Source organism: Athene noctua, chromosome Z, assembly GCF_965140245.1.
Source record: "Athene noctua chromosome Z, bAthNoc1.hap1.1, whole genome shotgun sequence".
NCBI classification, from domain to species: domain Eukaryota; kingdom Metazoa; phylum Chordata; class Aves; order Strigiformes; family Strigidae; genus Athene; species Athene noctua.
The window spans coordinates 30,244,135-30,256,853 of NC_134077.1; the positions used below are offsets into that span (position 1 = coordinate 30,244,135).

Consider the following 12,719-nt stretch of genomic DNA (forward strand, 5'->3'; position numbering starts at 1 on the left):
TGGAGGCTGGTGTTGTGGAAAAAGGCTTTTCAGAAGTCAGCTGTCAGCTTGTCATTTGTCCATTATATACTTTGAAGGTTTGACATGGTATGTGAAGATTTTGTTACATCAGCAATGTACGTTCAGCTGATCGCTGACTTACAGTTGTGATTAGTGCAGTGATTTATATACCCACATGCTAAGAGCTTGTTGTTGTTGTATTTCTTCTTGTGTTTTGGTTTCTTGTTTTCTTATGGAAAATCACTATGATACAGGTAAAATCATTTACAAAGGTGAACTTAGCATCTTTACTTCTAATGATGCCTTCTTTTTTTTTTTTTTTTTTTTTTTTTACCTAGGTACTTCTGTGTAAGCAGTAAACATGTACTTTATAATTATTGATATGGATGATTCAGTTTACTATCCCAGTTTATAGTCCCAGTACACATTTGTGGCTATAAGTATTGGAAATAAAAGCTGTTTCAGTTTTCTTCTCTTACAAGTTTTTGTACTGCTTGATTAGAGGCTCTTTTAGTCATTAAGAATTAAGAGGCTCTTAGATGGAGAAGCGATATTAAGGAATAATACAATTTTCAATATTAACTGTAGATGAAAGCTTCATCAGGCCAAAGTTCCAGCTTCTCTTGTTGGGTTTGCAATGGAAATACAAAGGTAATTTATATTTCATTATTATTTTAATCAGTTAAGCATTTTCAGAATGTACTTCAGCTCTCCATTGTACTGTCCAAAGCACAATTCTCTGCACAAAAAAAATTGAACAAACCCAAACTCCTCTAAAACAAAACAAGGTGCATTGCGACTGGATCAGAGTTGATTTTCAACCATTTGCAAGGGAATTATCCAAATTATGGATTCAGCAGGCTTTCCTTCCTCTTTTGCTTCTGGGTGCCTTACTTTGTCACACAGTAGTCGTGCTGTCTTAATCAGGGTCTGCTCAATGATGTCTAAAATCATGTCTGGCTTCTGTAGAAATATTTCAAGAAAGTTAGTTTAAAAATTAATTTATGTTTTGATTACTTAATTTACTTAAATTTTATGTTATTGCATTTTTTGTTTTCTTCTATCTGGCTTACTTCACCATCAGGATAACTGAGAACCCACGGTGTAAATTCCTTTATCTAGTTTTGTCATAGTGACCAAATTGCTGCTTTTCACCATTATCATGTTTGATACATCAATGACTTAAAGAGATCACCTTCCCATGCAAGGCCATGGCAGCAAGCATAAGTTTGTGTTAGGAATTGGTATTATGTGTAAAGTGAGAATTTACTTGGTTTCAGACACCAGAAACTGAAAGCTAAGAGACTATAGGGTAGGATTTAAAGAACAATGGTGTGCAAAATCGAGTAAATTAAAAAAATCTGAAATTTGTGCATATAACTAACTGTAGCCATAGACATTTGCTGTGGTTTAACCCTACCTGGCAACTAAGTACCACATAGCCACTGGCTTGCTCCTCGCTGGTGGGGTGGTAGAGAGAATCAGAAGGGTGGAAGTGAGAAAACTTCTAGGTTGAGATAAAGACAGTTTAATAGGTAAAGCAAAAGCTGCATACAGAAGCAAAGCAAAACGGGGAATTTACTGAGCACTTCTCATCGGCGGCAGGCAGGTGCTCAGCCATCTCCAGGAAAGCAGGGCTCCATCTCGTGTAAGGGAAGACAAATGCTATCATTCCAGACATTCCCCCCATCCTTCTTCCCCCAGCTTTATATGCTGAGCATGATGTCATATGGTATGGGATATCCCTCTTGGTCAGTTGGGATCAGCTCTTCTGTCTGTGTCCCCTCCCAACTTATTGTGCACCCCTTTCTTGTGCCTACCCAGTGTGAGGTGGTGTGAGAAGCAGAAAAGACCTTGACTCTGTATTAGCACTGCTCAGCAATAATGAAAACATCTCTGTATTATCAATGCTGTTTCCAGCACAAATCCAAAACATAGCCCCATACTAGCTACTGTAAATTAACTCTATCCCAGCCAAAACCAACACAACTTTCTAAGATTTGGGAATCTTTGTTCAAGATTAAATACATTCTTCTAATTTTGACTAATTCAGCAAGACCAAACTATTTCTTGATGCATCGATTACAGAAAACAAAGAAAAGTTCTTTTCTGTATATCAGGATAGAAAGAAAATCCACCCTAATTGAAAAACAATAATGATTTTGGCCTTCTGTGTAGAAGAGGAAATGCTTGAAGAGATGTTTCAAATATGCAGAGGACCATCTGTGATTTATCTGAAGACCTACAAACTCCCTTAGTTTGAACTGTGGCTTGGAAAACAATGCTGGAGAGGACCTTAGCCAACTCAGTGAGCACACGGTAGATTCAGCACTTCAAACATATGTCCAATCCACATAGCCCAGAGCATATACTACCACTCTGGAATCAGGATTTTGCAGCAGGCTTTGTTATTTATCTGACTGGTTTAGATAAATAGATCCAGAGGTTTTATTCTTGTTTTCAACTTCAAAGCACCTCTTTGGTCAACAGCTCATAGAATTACTGGCTTTATAATATGCCGTATTTTGTTGGCCAGACAAACATTGTATTTGAAACCGGTGCTTAATGTGCAAAGCACTGGATTGTACATTTTGCTAGTAACCTTTTCCTGAATAGCATTAGCAGGAGAGTTTAATGGGCTACATTTGAATTCTGAGCTGCTTTTGTTGGCTAGAGTATCTTTTTTGTTAAGCAAACCACTCCAAAGCCAGATAAGCATGGATACTTGCGTTGAATCAGGGATGCCCAGCGATTTTGAGTCAGCAAGCCAGTCTGTACTGGCAAAGGTCTTGAGGTTTGCAAATGTTGATGTTGAAAAAAACCAAAAACGCCAACTAACTGAAAAAACCCCAAAGGGATTCTATGTACATTGTGAGCCAAGCCTTGAAGCATATTTGTTGGACATAACAAAATTTCTGAGGCAGAGACACTTTATGGATTTGAATTTTTCCTATAATAAGATCTGAAACTAGGATAGATCACTGCCTGTGTAATCATCCCTTTTTCCTGCTGGAGCTCACTACATACAGCTGTGCACTTGAAATCAGTCTTTACTACATTTTTCATGTGTAGATATTGATAGGGATGTCTGTGCTAATAAGTGCGAGAAATTAAGTTTGTTAAAGGCTAAGTGGAGATGATATTTGTTGCTGAGCTTGTGTTTGACAGGCCCATCCAGTTTTCCAAGATATTACACAACGTTAGAGCTGGATGGAGAAAAACTGATCACTAAATTTGTTTCATTCAAGTCTAGACTTCTAGGCATTCAGCTTAAAATGGCTAAACAAACTACAGAAGTAAAGTGACCCATGGCAGATCTGCAAAATGAAAAGCTGAAATGTTGATCTTTATTTTCATTGCCTTGTTCCAGAATATTGCTGTACCCCAGAATTATGTTCGTTGTTTTTTTTTCAAATATAGTGTTATGTCATGCTAACATAACAGAATTCTGGAAGCTTATTTTTGGGATTACTCAAAATAAATTAAAAGGCATCATTCTGAATGCCTAAGAAAAAGATTAATGCTTGTATTTTGATAAACTCATATTTCTGTCTTTTAAACATCAGTTGCGTATGGTTTGGTTTTTTGAGTGATGGATAAGTAGGAATGAAACAGCTAATAGAAGAGGATGCACAGGAGCATCTCTTTTATATACAGGTATTTGAAGAAGATACTGAAACAGAAGCTGACATCACTTAAAATGAAATTTTGCATTGAGCTGTTGTATATTTACAAAAGTTTTACTTCCTTTATGTGTTTTTATAATCTAGAAAGCAAGTACATTCTAGTAGAGTATGTACCACTTCACAAATCAGAGGTCTTTCTTTACCAAGGTTTACATTAATTGCATTTGAACATTCCCATTAAATACAGAGTGCTTCCCCTAAGGGGATTCTTTCATGCATCTTCAATGTAAATGTTGTGTCAGGCTGATCAGTTTCATGCATATTGTTGCTGAAAATACAAGGCATATGAAGATGCTAGGTAATTTACTGATGCTTAGCCATGTTGGGGTTTTTTTGCCTTCCAATCTAAGAATATATTGTTACATTTTTAGAATATCTTTTGCTGTTTCTATTCAATTTCTGTCTGATACCATGATTTCCTTGCGAGCTCAAGAAAGTAGCTGGTTAAGTCTTGGCAAACAAATGCATAGAAGTGTATTTTTCTTTCACAATACATGAAGTTTCAAGCAGTAGATGCAACCTTTTCTGTTGTGCCTTGTGGTGGAAAAGGGCTGCAACTGGTGGTCAGGAAGTCTGAAGTGTGGAGAACTGTAGTAAACATTATCCCATCTCTGCATGGCCTCGGGCCCTCTCTTGCACCTATAGGGTTCTGCCCAAGATTCAGCTGCCAGCTACTCAGTAATTCCTAGCAGCTAAAAATTCCTAGCTACAAAGACAGAACCTAACAGTGTCCAGAAGCATCCCAGAAGACCCTTTTCTTTTGTAAAGAAGAAATTTTGAGTATGTTGACTAATCATAATAGTAATGAATCATTATGAGCATTTTTAGTCACATTGGCATGTTTAGGGAACACAGGATAATGTAGTTTCAGTAATCTCCGTATCTCTATTGGCAATTAATTTTTTTTTTTCTTTTTCTAGTGTGGCAAAATATTTGTGTCAAATAATAAAGGAAAAAGTAAATCCTGTAAAGCACTTGTTAACAAACAGCATGTTGTCAGCTAGAATCATAAATTGTTTCATCCTTCAACAGGCAAACAGCAGAAGGCTGTGCCAAAGTATTTACAGATATTTACTGATGTCTTTTAAGTCCTTTTGGCGTGAATAATTTGGAATAGATGAAAGATCCATAAATGTAAAAAAAGAAGCAGAAGTATTGATAGTTACATTGTCTCCTACATGGCTCCTTTCACCCATATACTTTTTTTTAAAAAAAAAATATAAGCAAGTGGAGGGACTGCCAGCTTACTTATCATCTGTCCTTCGCTTCAGGCTGAATGAGGAAAGGTTACACCTGTCACCTGGAAGATGTACTCTGTGGAGAATAATTTTCAAGCCATTCACATATCACTTTAAGACATGTATTTATAAAAACCCCTCTAAACTCTAAAAATTTAAACATAAAACTCAAAATTTTTAAATAATAGCAGATGCAAGTCCTTTAAAGCGTTTAACTGTTCTGTGTGAACTTTCACTTGTCCTGAGACTTATGTCCCTTTCCCTGACTGGTAAAAGATTTTTTTCCATTGGCATGTAGATTATGACATATAGTCAAAGAAATTATTTTTATTCAGTGATCGTAGGTTCACAGGGATTTGTGTTACCATCCTGTTTTATGTTATGTAGTCAGCTTTGGGAATTGACTGATTTAAAAGTAAACCACAGAAAATCTGAATTTTTACAGAAAATTTTCAAAATGCTTATTTATATATCCTTTCTGTACTGCCAAGGAAGAAAGATCTTACTTCTCAGTTAAATTTATGTATACTTCTCCTACCAGACAAGGTGCCTCTGACCACTGAACAAGGCTGCCACAGTTACCCAGGATACATCATCAGAACTTTTACCAGTGCCATTCTTTCCCCTTTAAACATTTTTTTGGCATTCATCATGGCAACCCCTAATGTATACTATTGACTTCAATGGTGTCAAGATACCACTTGGTAACTGAGGTTGTCTGAATTTTAGCTGTGTTGAAAACTAGTGGTATAAAAAAAAAAAAAAAAAAAAGCTTAATTTCATGTTATCTGTCCCACAGATTGCGTTTCTCAAATCTGAATTATTTGGGACAGTTCTGAGACAAGCACCACAGCAATTTGGCCAACAGTTCATAAGAAACAATTTTATGAGTTTCATATATTTACAAGCATGATGCTTCTGACATTCATTTCATGCTTCTGTTATTAATTTTTCATGATGCTCTTCATTTTGTTGTGCAAGCACACAAAGACAGTAAACTTCTACAAATACATTATTTAGTAAGTATGAGTTCAGCGGGAATAGTGTATTTAATAAATGTTTTCATCATGCACGCTGACATCATTTACAGATTTCTGTTTAGGATTATCTTTATAGAACTGTATATAGAACTGTTTTTAGAGAAAGCTCTAGAGATACCAAAGCTGGAACAACAGATGATTTGATAATCACATTAGGGAAGATGATAAGAATAATGCTACTGTAGAAGGTAGTACTTGCTGCCAACATATAAATGAATTATAGTGAGTAAAGGAAAAAATGGAAAATGTATAAATTTAGATATTTTGATTTTTCATGGCATTTACAGTCTCTTTCAAAGCTTTGAAAGAAAAAGAATAACTTCCAATAAGTAACTGGGAATTTTTGTTTGTTCACTGACAGATTATTCACAGACTGAAACAGGATAAGGCAATCAGATGTAAATAAGTATTCTGAAGCTTCTGAGAAAAAAAATAGGAAGAACTACAAAGAAGTGTGGTGGTGGATTTGTTAACATTGTGTTGTTTAGATTTGGTTGGTTTAGTTTTTACAGAGAAAGATGTCTTGACAGTGCTAGATACACCACAGAACACAAAAATGCTAACATTGGCTTATATAGTTAAAATGTTGATAAAGAAATAAAATGCTTGGTGAAAACATTGGGTTTGCATTTAGCAGAATTCCTTTAATCATAAAACATACAATTTCATCTGAAATAGTCTGGCTTCTGACCGAAGCTGTGTGTCTTCGGAAATACATGATTTAAAGTTATACCTAAAAAAAATACATTAGGGGTTATGATGGGGATTTCTTGGACAATAGCAAGAAGTAAAAGTATCTACAAAAGCATTCCCTTCCTTTCAATCATTCTTTCTTCTATTGAAGGAATTAGCATAGTAATGCATCTTATCTGAAAGGAGTAAAAGACCTAAGGTAATAGAGATAAAAGAGTCTATATCTGAATCAAACAATTTCTGTATCTTTCAGGTGTAGCCCAGTAACCAAAATAGATGTCATTACTATTTAAGCAATATATAAAAAATATGTGCAATATGTTTAGGAGGATATATTACTATGTGATTTTTTTTTTTTCCATTAGGAACATTTGTTATAATCTTAAATATGTGAGTACAGCTAATAGTTCAGCATGTGCTCTGACTGCTAGCATGCTTGTGACAAGTAACAACATGTCCAGATTATGCTGTGTGTACTAAAATAGCCCAAATAATGGAGATTTTAATTAGGCTAGTCTTACATGTGCTTCTATCAGACTCTTAAAGTGATGTAGAAGTTATACAGCTTGGTATTAATCAAGTAAATCTCTCCTCAATTGAATATGAAGTGCATTTCCTAGTTGTTTTTTTGTTTTTCTTGATAACAGGAACTATACCCAGCATAGAAAGTTGCATTTAAAGCATCCTTTTCTGTGATCGTTGACAGTCACCACTGCACTCATCAGTTCAAAGTTGATAAATGTCCTTTGTATAATTTTCTTGATGTCTTCCTATCAAGCCACTATAGAATCAAACTGCATTTATTATTTTTAAATACTGTAAGTTGAACGTATCTCTGTATGTATTTTTAAATAAAAATTTATTGCTTATTCAGCTAAGCTTGGATAAACATCTCCTCGTTTTCCTATTTTGTACCAAACCTGTAAATCATTGTTCAATTTATGATAGCCATTGTATGCATGGCTATCCCATAGGTCTGAGTTGAAAGGGTGGTTCACTTTAGTAGCCTTTTTCCCTTAACAGTTTCCGTGCACAGTGTTCTGCATAGCACTGTGTGCAGCAACACTATGGTCATGGCCATGATGAGGAGGAGGATGTCGTGGTAGGTTGAACTGGACTCACTTTCAGTTATTAAGAAAACCATGCCAAACAGAAGGAAACAGAAGGGAGTAGATGGTTTTGGGTAATACTGGCAGAGAAGTAAAATAAGATTTTTTATTGTAGAATAGTTGTCTGGGTTTGAATGGCGAAAACAATAACATTGGTTTCTGTGAGTCTGTATTTTTTCAAACTAAATACTGATGCTGTAGAAGGACAGAATGACCTGATGATGCTGCCAAAGTAATAAAAAGGAGGAGAAGGGATGTGCATGAACAAGAGAGTCTCCCACAAATTGTCTGAACTCTAGCTCCCTAATAAGGTCAGGTTTTTTCACTATGAGGATATTAGGCAAGGTATGGTGTAGTGAAGGGATTTTGTAATGATGAATTAAATGTAGTGATTTAAATGTAAAGCCTTGTTGTCAAAATAGTAAAAATTATAGAATTAAGAACTAGACAGTTGGGGATAGGAATCTGTAATTAGTAGACACAGGTTTTTTTCAATGACTGGCCTATTTTCTCTCTGTGCTTCACTTCTTCATGTGTACAGTAATCATTTGTGATTACAGATGGTGGTTTTGGAGGTGGCAAAAGGAACTGTTTCTTCTGTTTCTGATGCAGGCATTGCCACCTGCTGAGTTTTTCAGTGAGCAAGCTTAACCATAATCTTCTAATTTGAACAAATTCTTTATTAATGTGCAGAGGTGCATCATGTTTTTCACAGCGGTGCAGTTTATGCTTTTTAGCAGAATCAAAAGGCAGTCTTTTCTTCAGTAGAATGTTGATGAAATTAAGGTGAATATCATGTGTTTGTATGACCGGGAATGAATCAAATTGTATGGATTGATGACTGAATTATAGAGGTGGTAGAGGAATCCAGGTATGCTTGAAATACCACTTACTGTTTTTGTGATCATGGTATTGAGTATGTTTATGAATTGCAACCCAGAGGAAAACAATTACATTGCTTTTCACGCCTACAGCTGCTAAGCATTGGATTGTACTGTATCCAGAATAAGTTTGAGAAGCAACTGTTTTCTGAGAGAGAACAAAATACTATTTGTATTATTTATTTTTTTTATTATTATTATTAATACTTTCACATATGTGTTTGTTGTACTTTGTTATTTCTGTTTCATGATCATTAAGATGAGTTCAAGAGAATTAACATCTTTTTTTTGTGAATTTTATGAGGTGTTAATATACAGAAAAAATTAGCCCAAATGTAATTGCATCTAGAAACTGTGACAGCTGAAAAAGGGTTGTGTATTTTTATTGACATGAAGACTGTCCTCGGTTAAAAATAAGCTGCTAACAGATGTCTAAGATACTCCTCTTTTTCATTAATAATGTAAGCTAAACTCTAAATAGTTGACTAGGAAAAAAATCTCCTTCCAGGCCAATTTTATAGTAAATTTATTATACCATTTTCACTTGACTGTTGGGTGACATTGGGCCACTGCTGCAATCCTGAATGTTAATTGTTACCCTGAATAATGGATATTTTGTAGTTACGGGGAAAAAAGTAAAAAGGGTCCACAGCACACCAACTTCAGGTTCTTTTTTTGCCTGCCAAAGTGAAATTCTGCCCTACCCTACCCAATCTTTATCAAATTGAAGCATTCCATGAAATAAGAGGAAATGTGAATGAAGGGCTAGATGTATAAAACTAATGACAAAGAAGTAATTTTGCCTTCCCCTTGTAGTATGTAGCTCTGGATATAAATCACAATCTCTGGAAGAGGAAGTTCATATTCTTTTCTTCAGGACATGTGAATTTAATCATTTAACCCAAGTTAGTGCCCTAGCTACCAACAGATAAGTATCCTAAGGTCTCTCATTTTGATACTGCTTTATCTTGTCTAATAAATAAACTAAGGAAGTTCATTGAGTCAGTGACCTTCAGCACTAGAGTGGAGCACTATTCTCTTTCACTGACTCTAGGACTATCTTAGTGTTTTAAACAAATTAAAGCAGTTTCACAAAAGGGAATGTGAAAAATTCAAATCAAAATTTTATATAGTGTTTTAGTGATTAGGAAACGTACTTGTCAGGTGAGAGACTTCTGTTGAATTCACTTGCTATTTCATTTGACAACAAGGATTAGAAAACAGAATCTCAGGTAAAATTAGACTTGAATTCTTAGAGGCTTTTCAAATGCTTAATGTATAGTTCTTAATTTTTAAAATCTCGGGAGTTCTTCTTTTATTTTGTGCCCTAAGGAATATTGTTAAGATGAATTATTATGTTAGGTAGGTTAAAAGGGGTAATCTTCTTAAAAAGAATAATTCAAAAAGAGATTAAAAGATCATAATTTCAAGATCCCCATATACACTGAGACCTAGGATAGCAACAATCAACTTCCCAGGTGGTGTAATAGAATGGGATTCCAAAAACACCATTAAAATTAAACCCACTTATCCCAGCAGAGAACCAAGGCTCGTACCAATAATAAAGTACAACTGTAAAAGGACAGGTTTCAAAGTATCATAATTACTGGAACTCTTGCTTACAAGAAAAATGGAATGATCATTCAAAATTCTGTTTTGTTTACTATTAATTTTGTTTAAAGTAACATTTTCATAACTTTGTCCTTGTCTTCTTTTCTTTTTAACAGCACCTTCAGTCTTGAAGGAATATCTATATCTGGAGGCACATCAGTTAATTATTTGCATATCAGATTCATCATTGTGACTTCTTGCAGGCCAGATCTGAGAAGTAACCAGGAACCTGATGCTCCATGGAAAATGGAAAAGCCCTTGAAGACAGAGCACAACTGATCATGAGTGTAATCTGCATTGAATCGTCTTTCTCAGATCTGACAGCTACATGCTGAGTCCTGGCAAAAGCCACAGCCTTAAACTCCATTTAATGGGAAAGAAGAATAAAGAGAACTAAGTATCTTGCCCCACTGCAGAAACTGCTGTCTTCAAGCCTGACACCTGAGTTCTGTGCTGAGCAACCAGAGTAACAAACAATCAGGTTTTCATGGGTCCAGCCAGCATCCAAAAATATTTCAGTATGTAGCCAGAAGGAGAAATACTTAGGTGACAGCAGAAAAGTAATGCTTTTACTGTAACAGAGGAATGTTACTGTCTGTGGGGATAGAAGACCTCTGTCATCCCTTGTACATATTCAAAGCCATACAGGAACAGGGCATCGGTGATTGCTTAAAAGGATGCTGTCTCTTGTCCTCCACCCAACTTTGAAGAAGTTCAGCTGTTAGAGATTGCATCTCAATGCACTTCTAGTATTTGCACTGTCACTTCCATTCAGGGTAATGATGTGCACCTCCATTTGCACAGATGGCCCCAGGAGATTTTTGACCACAACAAGCTATATTTTGCTGGGGTTTCAAAAGGAATTAAAAAGTTAGAACTGAAGAAAAACATTTGCGCTTTCTTTCACTATGGGGATCTCTTCACAGAAAGGACTATGGTCCTTTCTTAGGTTTAAATAAACACATACATATACATACATATATATATATATGTATATATATGAAAAAGCATCAACGTGATAAGGTGTATTTAAAAAGGGGATATAATCTTTTTTAATAGCATCCATTTTTTATCATATTAGCAAACAAGACATTTAGTCTATTGAATTATTCATCCAAAATACTCTTACTGAACATAGACATTATAGTCCCAGTTACTGTTAAAGAAGTCATTTGTAATATGTATTTGACATTAAATTTTTTCTAGCCATTTGTCTATACTTCATGGAGATATCTAACAGACAAGCAGCATTTTCAGTTTATTTTTCTAAATAAATGTGCGGTTTATGTTATTTGCAGTCACTCATTTTGGATGGTTTTCGTTATCTCCAACCATGATTTAAAGACAGAACCAAAACACAGGAATTGTTTGTTCATGTTAAGATGTAATGATTTGCTGACCCAAAGCTTTAATATAAACATTGTAATTTGTAAAATGATGAAGTATATTTATACAGGCAAATATGTATGGAAAACAAGAGGAAATATTTTAATTCTTAATTTCAGAACATAGTTTATTTTAATATCCGCATGAATAAATCTAAATATATAATGGGACAGATTTTTTTATTATGAGTAGGTTTAAGCAACTTAAGATTTGGATGTTTAAGAATGAAAGGAATTTAGTCTAATACTGGTGGTTTCCCAGATTATACAGAGACCTTTTGTCAGCTGCCTCATTTTATTCAAAAACTGGTTTATTTTTTGGGGGGGGGGTTGTTCCTTTTTTTTTTTTTTTTTTTTTTTTGGCGGGGGGTGGTGGTGGTGGTGTTAGAACTTTCTGGATTTTGTTTGTTTTAGCATAATGACAAGGCCATGAAGCTGATACTATTTGATCACAAACAATTTGAGTAACTATAGAGTAAGAGTGTGTTCCTTAGAACAATCTACAGTTTACAGTTAAGAACAGTCATTGTTATCCATCTACTGCAGTGTTTTGTTATGAAGTTATTGAACATTTCAGTGATAGAGCTGTTTTGAATAAAAATATATTTTTTCCTTTTTTCTTAGTCCATTAGCCTGTGTGTAATTTTAAGGGAAAAGTAAAGCATGTGATTCCCAGTTCACTTAAGACATGCATCTTTAATCCAGTCATATGTATCTGATTTATAAAGCTGAATAGTTTTTTTTATTTTCATTAGTTTATGGAACCTATTAAGTGCTCACTAACAGAAAAATGGTATTTCAACAACAAATAGTAGAAAATTAAAGCCTTTTTTTAATCTGTGGGTTAACTTTGTAAAGGCCAAATATCTCAAAAATGTATTGCTCTGCTCTAATGTGCTAACTAGTGTATATGTGTGTGTTTGTGTGTGTGTGCACGCATGTACACCCTTACCTGATGATGAATGAAATGCCAGCTCTGCTGAAGTAAGTGCCACAAGACTTGTTATTGCAAAAGATGCTCATTATTATATTTTTTGGAGCAAGACCTGAGCTCTGTCTTTTCTTGTGACTCTGAA

At 34.9% G+C, this 12,719-nt stretch overlaps 1 protein-coding gene across 1 annotated transcript in view; it reads left to right on the forward strand.

The window, feature by feature from the left end:
- Positions 1 to 11,962, forward strand: part of PRR16 (proline rich 16) — a 161,476-nt gene extending 149,514 nt beyond the window's left edge. Inside the window, 1 exon segment of the mRNA XM_074931922.1 lies at positions 10,375 to 11,962. The gene's annotated coding sequence lies outside the window, so the exon portion shown is untranslated.
- The last annotated feature ends 757 nt before the right edge of the window (positions 11,963 to 12,719 follow it).